The sequence below is a fragment of the Acipenser ruthenus genome, chromosome 26 (assembly GCF_902713425.1).
Source record: "Acipenser ruthenus chromosome 26, fAciRut3.2 maternal haplotype, whole genome shotgun sequence".
Taxonomy (NCBI): domain Eukaryota; kingdom Metazoa; phylum Chordata; class Actinopteri; order Acipenseriformes; family Acipenseridae; genus Acipenser; species Acipenser ruthenus.
Window position 1 is genome coordinate 15,742,644 of NC_081214.1, and position 5,905 is coordinate 15,748,548.

At 39.0% G+C, this 5,905-nt stretch overlaps 1 long non-coding RNA gene across 1 annotated transcript; it reads right to left on the reverse strand.

Moving 5' to 3' along the window:
- Positions 1-3,345: 3,345 nt before the first annotated feature.
- LOC131701682 (uncharacterized) lies at positions 3,346-4,896 on the reverse strand. Its single transcript, XR_009308946.1, has 3 exons — positions 4,784-4,896; positions 3,906-3,971; positions 3,346-3,443 (listed from the first exon to the last, which is right to left on the reverse strand). It is a non-coding gene; the product is annotated as an uncharacterized LOC131701682 (long non-coding RNA).
- Positions 4,897-5,905: the final 1,009 nt, after the last annotated feature.

The following is a 5,905-nucleotide window of genomic DNA, read 5'->3' on the forward strand; positions in this document are numbered from 1 at the left end:
CAATGGACTGACATTGCAAATGAGGTTGACATCATGGAAATGTTGTCCTTTGCCCCAAGATTACAAAAACCTGTAGTATCCAAACAAATTGGGACCAGGTAGTGGAATTTAACTGTTTAAACTGTCCCTTTCCCAATCAATAAAAAGATACAGTAATTCAACCCCTTCACCTTTAATGATGCACGATACTATACTGCACTGTGCTGTAAATCCCACAGGTTAAGAGCTAAATAGGTCATTTTGTATGGGGGAGCTCCCTATTTTTTTTCTGTAAAATGCTGTCAAATAAACAGGCTTCCTAACTTAATAGGCACCTTTGCAAGTTTGCTTTCTGCCAAAAAATACATGATCCCCGATTGAATTGTACATATCATCTAAGAAGATATTTAGGCCAAAATGAGTGCTGACTGACTCTCTGATAATATAGACAACAAGGTACTGTAGCACTTTTTACTTTATTTATTGCATATAATATCCTACTTTTCTAAACTAGATTACCGTCGGTGTCGCCTAATCGGGATACTGATAATCAGGATTGCTGCTGAAATGGGATACAACTCTGGGAGACGGTTCTTCCCAATGCTAATTTCATTCTTTTCATTAAGAATAAAAATAAAGTGTGACTAAGGTTGTCTCAACTGCCTCTCGTTTAATTGGGACAGCCGCTTATTCGGGATATTTTTACGTTTCCCGAGGCCTTCCGATAAAGCAGCGCTGACTGCATACATAAGCAAGGTGTCTAAAATAATTTCTCTAGCTTTTTTAAGTCTTGTTTTTTTTATTATACCTTACAAAGTGTAAATAATAGGTGATGTATTCGGCGGATCAATCAATCAATAGATTTTTATTGTCTGAGTAATGTAATGAGGAAACAGTTTGTGATATTGGTCCATTTTGTGTGCTATACAGTAAGAAAAGTAAATAGAACTGAGTCAGGGGTGCTGGAAACAATTCCTGAAATGTTCTGACCCCACATAGTTTAAAATACTGCAGTGGCAAAGAGGGGTAGCTGCTTGTTTAACTCCCATAGGCCTCGGTTGGCTGTGTGCTACTCCCCCTACACAGGGAGGTCCCACACCCGCAACACTAGTTTCATTAAACTAAATCTCCATAGACTGTCATTGAGCTGCTTGTGAACAGTATCAAGCTTTACAGCAGGGCATTAAAAAGCTTGTGCTGCTCTAATATGTACTGTTCCTGTGTCGATTGTCAAGAAGAATAAGGTGAATTCATGCTCCACTTGACCCTTTTTAAATAGCTTGGTGTAGATGATGATCCCAACTTCAAATACATGCAAAAGATTGTTATGAGCAATATTCCATTTACTGCCAGCGAAGAATTACTGGGTGGGGCATTTGTTCTTTATTTTATCCTGGTTACTGGTTACTTGCAATGTATTTAGTCATCTATACCAATTATGTGTTGGAGGTTAGTGTATACAAGTAGACATAAAAGAAAAAGAAACATGGGGTGAAACTCTTAAGAACTGTAGAAATTCTTTCCACGGATTAAGTGTATGTTCCTGTCTTTTTGACAACCTGTCTGGGGGCTTATTGTAAATCCTTTCCCTTTGTTTTTTGTTGCCATTTTCTAAAGCTTGTTGGACATTCTGACAGGTTTGTATAACCCGGTTCTTTACCCAGCCCACTGGAGCACTTTACACAAGGAGATCTGTCCCATTCAGAAGCCTTGCCACAGTGCTGAAATGTCTACATGTAATTGTTAATTGTATTTCCACAAAGTCTGTTACGCTGACTACTGTATAATATGTCCACTGTTATTTCAGATCTTGTTAGTGTCAATACTGTACATGTATTGGCTTATTGGGATGGAAGCCTGTTTAATCTCTCATTAACCTCATCATCTATTTTTTTTATGCTTGGCGTTTTCAAAAAGACAGCATTGACGTTATCATCAATTTGAATGTGGTGCTTAGGATTTTTGAGCATACAGTTTTGAAATGATTAAAAAATAAAACAATCTGCACAAACACAAGGAACACAATTGAAATTAATTGGTGTTATTTTAAACAAACATAAACAAACATCTTGACCATTTTAAACATGTCTGGTAAAAGACATTGCAACACAGAGCAGTCCAAACGGTAAAGACTACTGAACTGTGAAATACTGGGAAATTCAAAATATTTATTCAGCTAGACACTAGTGCCTTATTCTATAAGAGTTCACAGAATTAAAGAGAACATAATTGCAACCAAGAAGGGGAAAGGACTTTGGGCCCCATTTTTCTCTTCCATGGATTAAGCTGCGTTTCTTTGCGGTTAGCAGGCGGTTCTTCATTTCACTTCTTTTTTCCATTTTCCATATTCCACTTGCACTTAAGTTACCCATAAAAAAGATGATCTAATTAGGCAATTTCTGACCTTAATATCACAATTACTGGAAGCACTTGAAGCAAAAACCAAGGATCGGTTCAGGAACAACAGTGACATTCATTCATTGGGCTCCATATGCATCAAATTCCTGCAACACTGTAAACTCTAGTTCACATTTCACCACAGGTAGAATTAAGTTCTAACCCATTATTATCGTAAAATAGTGGGTAACATTACATACTATAGGCTATACCGACATTGTCAAAGAAGCTGAAATCTAAAGCAGTACCTGCATCCGAAGAATAGGTTTGAACTCTCAGCTAACCTAATATTAACCTCATACATGTTAACAATGTCCAGTCAATTCACAGCCTGAACAACAGAGGGGCAGTAGAGCCACTATAGTAAGGTTGCGTTGAAATTTGAATAACTTTAAAATGAGGTAGAAGTATGACATTCGGTAAACATGGGTCCTCCAGATTGTATCTGAAACTGCGAGGTATGTAAACATGCCGTTCGGCACAAATACGGCTCTACAACAGGAATCAAGCCCTTTGCAATCTGAGGCGAAGAAATTATCAATTAAAAGATTTCAACACGTACAGTAATCTGGGCATGCAGAGTTTGTTCAAATCAACAGCCCCCAAATTAGAACACTGTATTATGAAAATTTCTAAACCCAACGCATCTGCCAGTCAGTCTCTGAACTTTGGTGTGCCCGTGGCTTTACATTTGACGTAATGCAGTATAAATGGAGGATATAAACCAGTACGATCGTGTATTAATGCTAATGTTCTGTTGTTGACTGTAGCCACACTAATAAATACTCAGTGATACTGTAAGGGAATGAAATGTGCAAGTGTAGAATACTATCAGTGGGGGGATGGTCGTTAAGGGCTAAAAGAGCTAAGCCCCATCTAGAACCTCATCCTCCAACACATCCCCAACACCACGTCCATCTTGGCTGAGGGGTTTCGGTAGCTTTGCTCACTGTAAACTGTTACAGAGGGCACTAATTGACGTTACAGAGCACAGGATGACGTGGATTCCCTAATCACAGTACGTCAGCAGCACTCCTCAGGGGGAATGGGGGTGTCTCTCTGAGGGTCTGGTGAGAGAAGAGAGACATTTAGAGAGCCAAGTGATAACTCTGTTACTCAAGATGGTGATCTGTACCTATTTCTCATGGGCAAAGGGAACTACATCCTCTTGGATTAATAGAGCATGTGGCCAGACACTAATTGACAATCAATTTATCAATTTGCGTCTGGCCACATTCGTCGTGTTTTTTTCAGGGATGGGTTTTTGGCCAAATACAACATATTTATACCATCCACATTTTATTTTTACACCTTACCATCCTATTATGTGCATTTTGTTTAGTTTTACTAGAAGGGACACCTTCTGAAAAGCCTCCTAAAAGCCAAATCTCTGAAGTGAAGTGGCTTTAGAAATGACCAGGGGTGCATTAAATCTGTCAGCATCAGTGAGTTAGACAATGGACAATCCCCATAAAAATTACAGTTACAGAGGGGACAAAAATGACAGAGATTACAGCTGCACATCTCACCTCAGAAATCCAGTCTTTTCAGAAGCAGATCCAGTGGTTGAAAGTGGAATATTTTTTTTCTGTGTTCTAAGAAGAAACAATAGGGAATACTAGATACACACATAGCAGGATATTAAACAAGTGATATATTAAATATCATGAAAATATAGATGATACTGTATAAAGCATCCCTTAAATATGCAGTTAACAAGTGTAGTTACAGGAAGGTCACCAATCCATACACATGCTAATGGGATCCTGATAGTATATATTAACCTATTAAAACACTAGTCAAAATGTACAATCAAATAAAACCCGATCTCAGTTGTGCTAAAGTACTATAACAAACTTTGTAACATTCGATGACCAATGTCATGTCAGTGTCTTCAGTGTTGGTCAGATGTTTGCTGAACAGTTTAAGCTGCCCTTTTTATTAGTTCATAAACAGGATAAAACCATAAATGTAGTATCCCTTAAAATAAAGTATGACCCCACGATTTACATAGAAATGATAAAGGGTTGCCGGAAAGCTGCTAAGCTAATGAACAGTAAGAAATGTTTTTTTCAAATTCTTGGTTATTAACCATTTTAGTACAGAAACTCTCGCCATACTACACTTCTGCTGTCATTAGGGTGTGGGATCACTACTGGCAACCAGCACAGCACTTTTTTGGCCTGTCAGTAAGATGTTTAAATTGTTCTTGAAGGATACAGAACATAACAAAAGTTAGGAACTAGAGGAGGCCAGTCAGCCTATCAGTACTCTTTCAGTTCCTAGTCACTGCTTGATACCAGAGCTTTGTCAAGGCAGTTCTTAAGAGAACACAATGACTCAGCAACATTCTTGTTAACCCATTCCATACACTCAGCACTCTATGTAAAACAATAGCGCCTCCTACCCCGTGTTCTAAGGTCTCCACTCAATTCCCAACGTTGTCTTCTAATCCCGGCCTCAGTGCTTGTCTCCTGTCGACCCTCCTCACTGATGCATTCTTTTGGTGTTGAATTTCACAGTGATATCTGTTATACAGTCATCACATTTGACTGCAGTCAGCCTTCAAACTAACTTAATCAGTGACGTGAGGCCATTGACATGCCTGTTATTGTTAGACACGCATACCCTGTGTATATCACACATGACTGAGTAACCATATTGTTCACAGTAAGTTTATTCTATAATCCTTTATTTGAATTGGACACTATGGAGCATTCTTACCACCTTCATAAAGGTTTCTTAATGCTGTACGACAAGGACACGCACTTGCCTCTCAATGCCAAGCCATTACAGTGGCGCCCTAATGGAAAGTACTGATCCCTGTGGTTGAAAAAGGTAATTTAATTTCCTGTTGTTTGCATTCTAAGCTGTAGCATGTGTGCTGGCTTGTGAGACATGTAATTCTCGGAAGTCTCTCCAAGATTGCGAGTGGGCGCGGTTACAACCTCTGACATTGACACTCTGTGAGCCTCGGTGGACGCACGCTGGTGTTTGCTCTCAAGCATGAGCTTTGATTAGGCTGGGGGAGAATGTAATGGAACTAGTGGCTGATGAGTTAACAATACTGGACACCTATGTGCCTCTACAGAGCTTGCTCTTTAGTTGAATGGTAAGATGTTCATCTTTGAACTGTGAAGTTCCCAGTTAGCTTCCAGCCCTTGCCTTTCCGATGTTATGGGCTGAGATGCCAATTCATTACAGTGCATAAGCTGTCATAATCACTTTGAAAACCAGCGTGCATATAATTATTCATAACACTTCGTAACTAAACGTACTGTATCTTTAAAGTAACATTTCAAGTGCACGTCTGTGCGTTGAGATCTATGATACCATTTTTTAACATTATAGTTAGGAATGTTTCCTGTTATGTGGGTTTTCAAAGTGGTTACGAAGGATTATTCACAGTTTAATCCCTTTATTAAAATTGGTAAGCATGGGAAAACTGAAAAATGAGGTGCGAATTTACCATGGTAAACTTTTATTAGGGTGTTTGTGACAGGGTGGACGAGTGGTCTGACGTCACGGC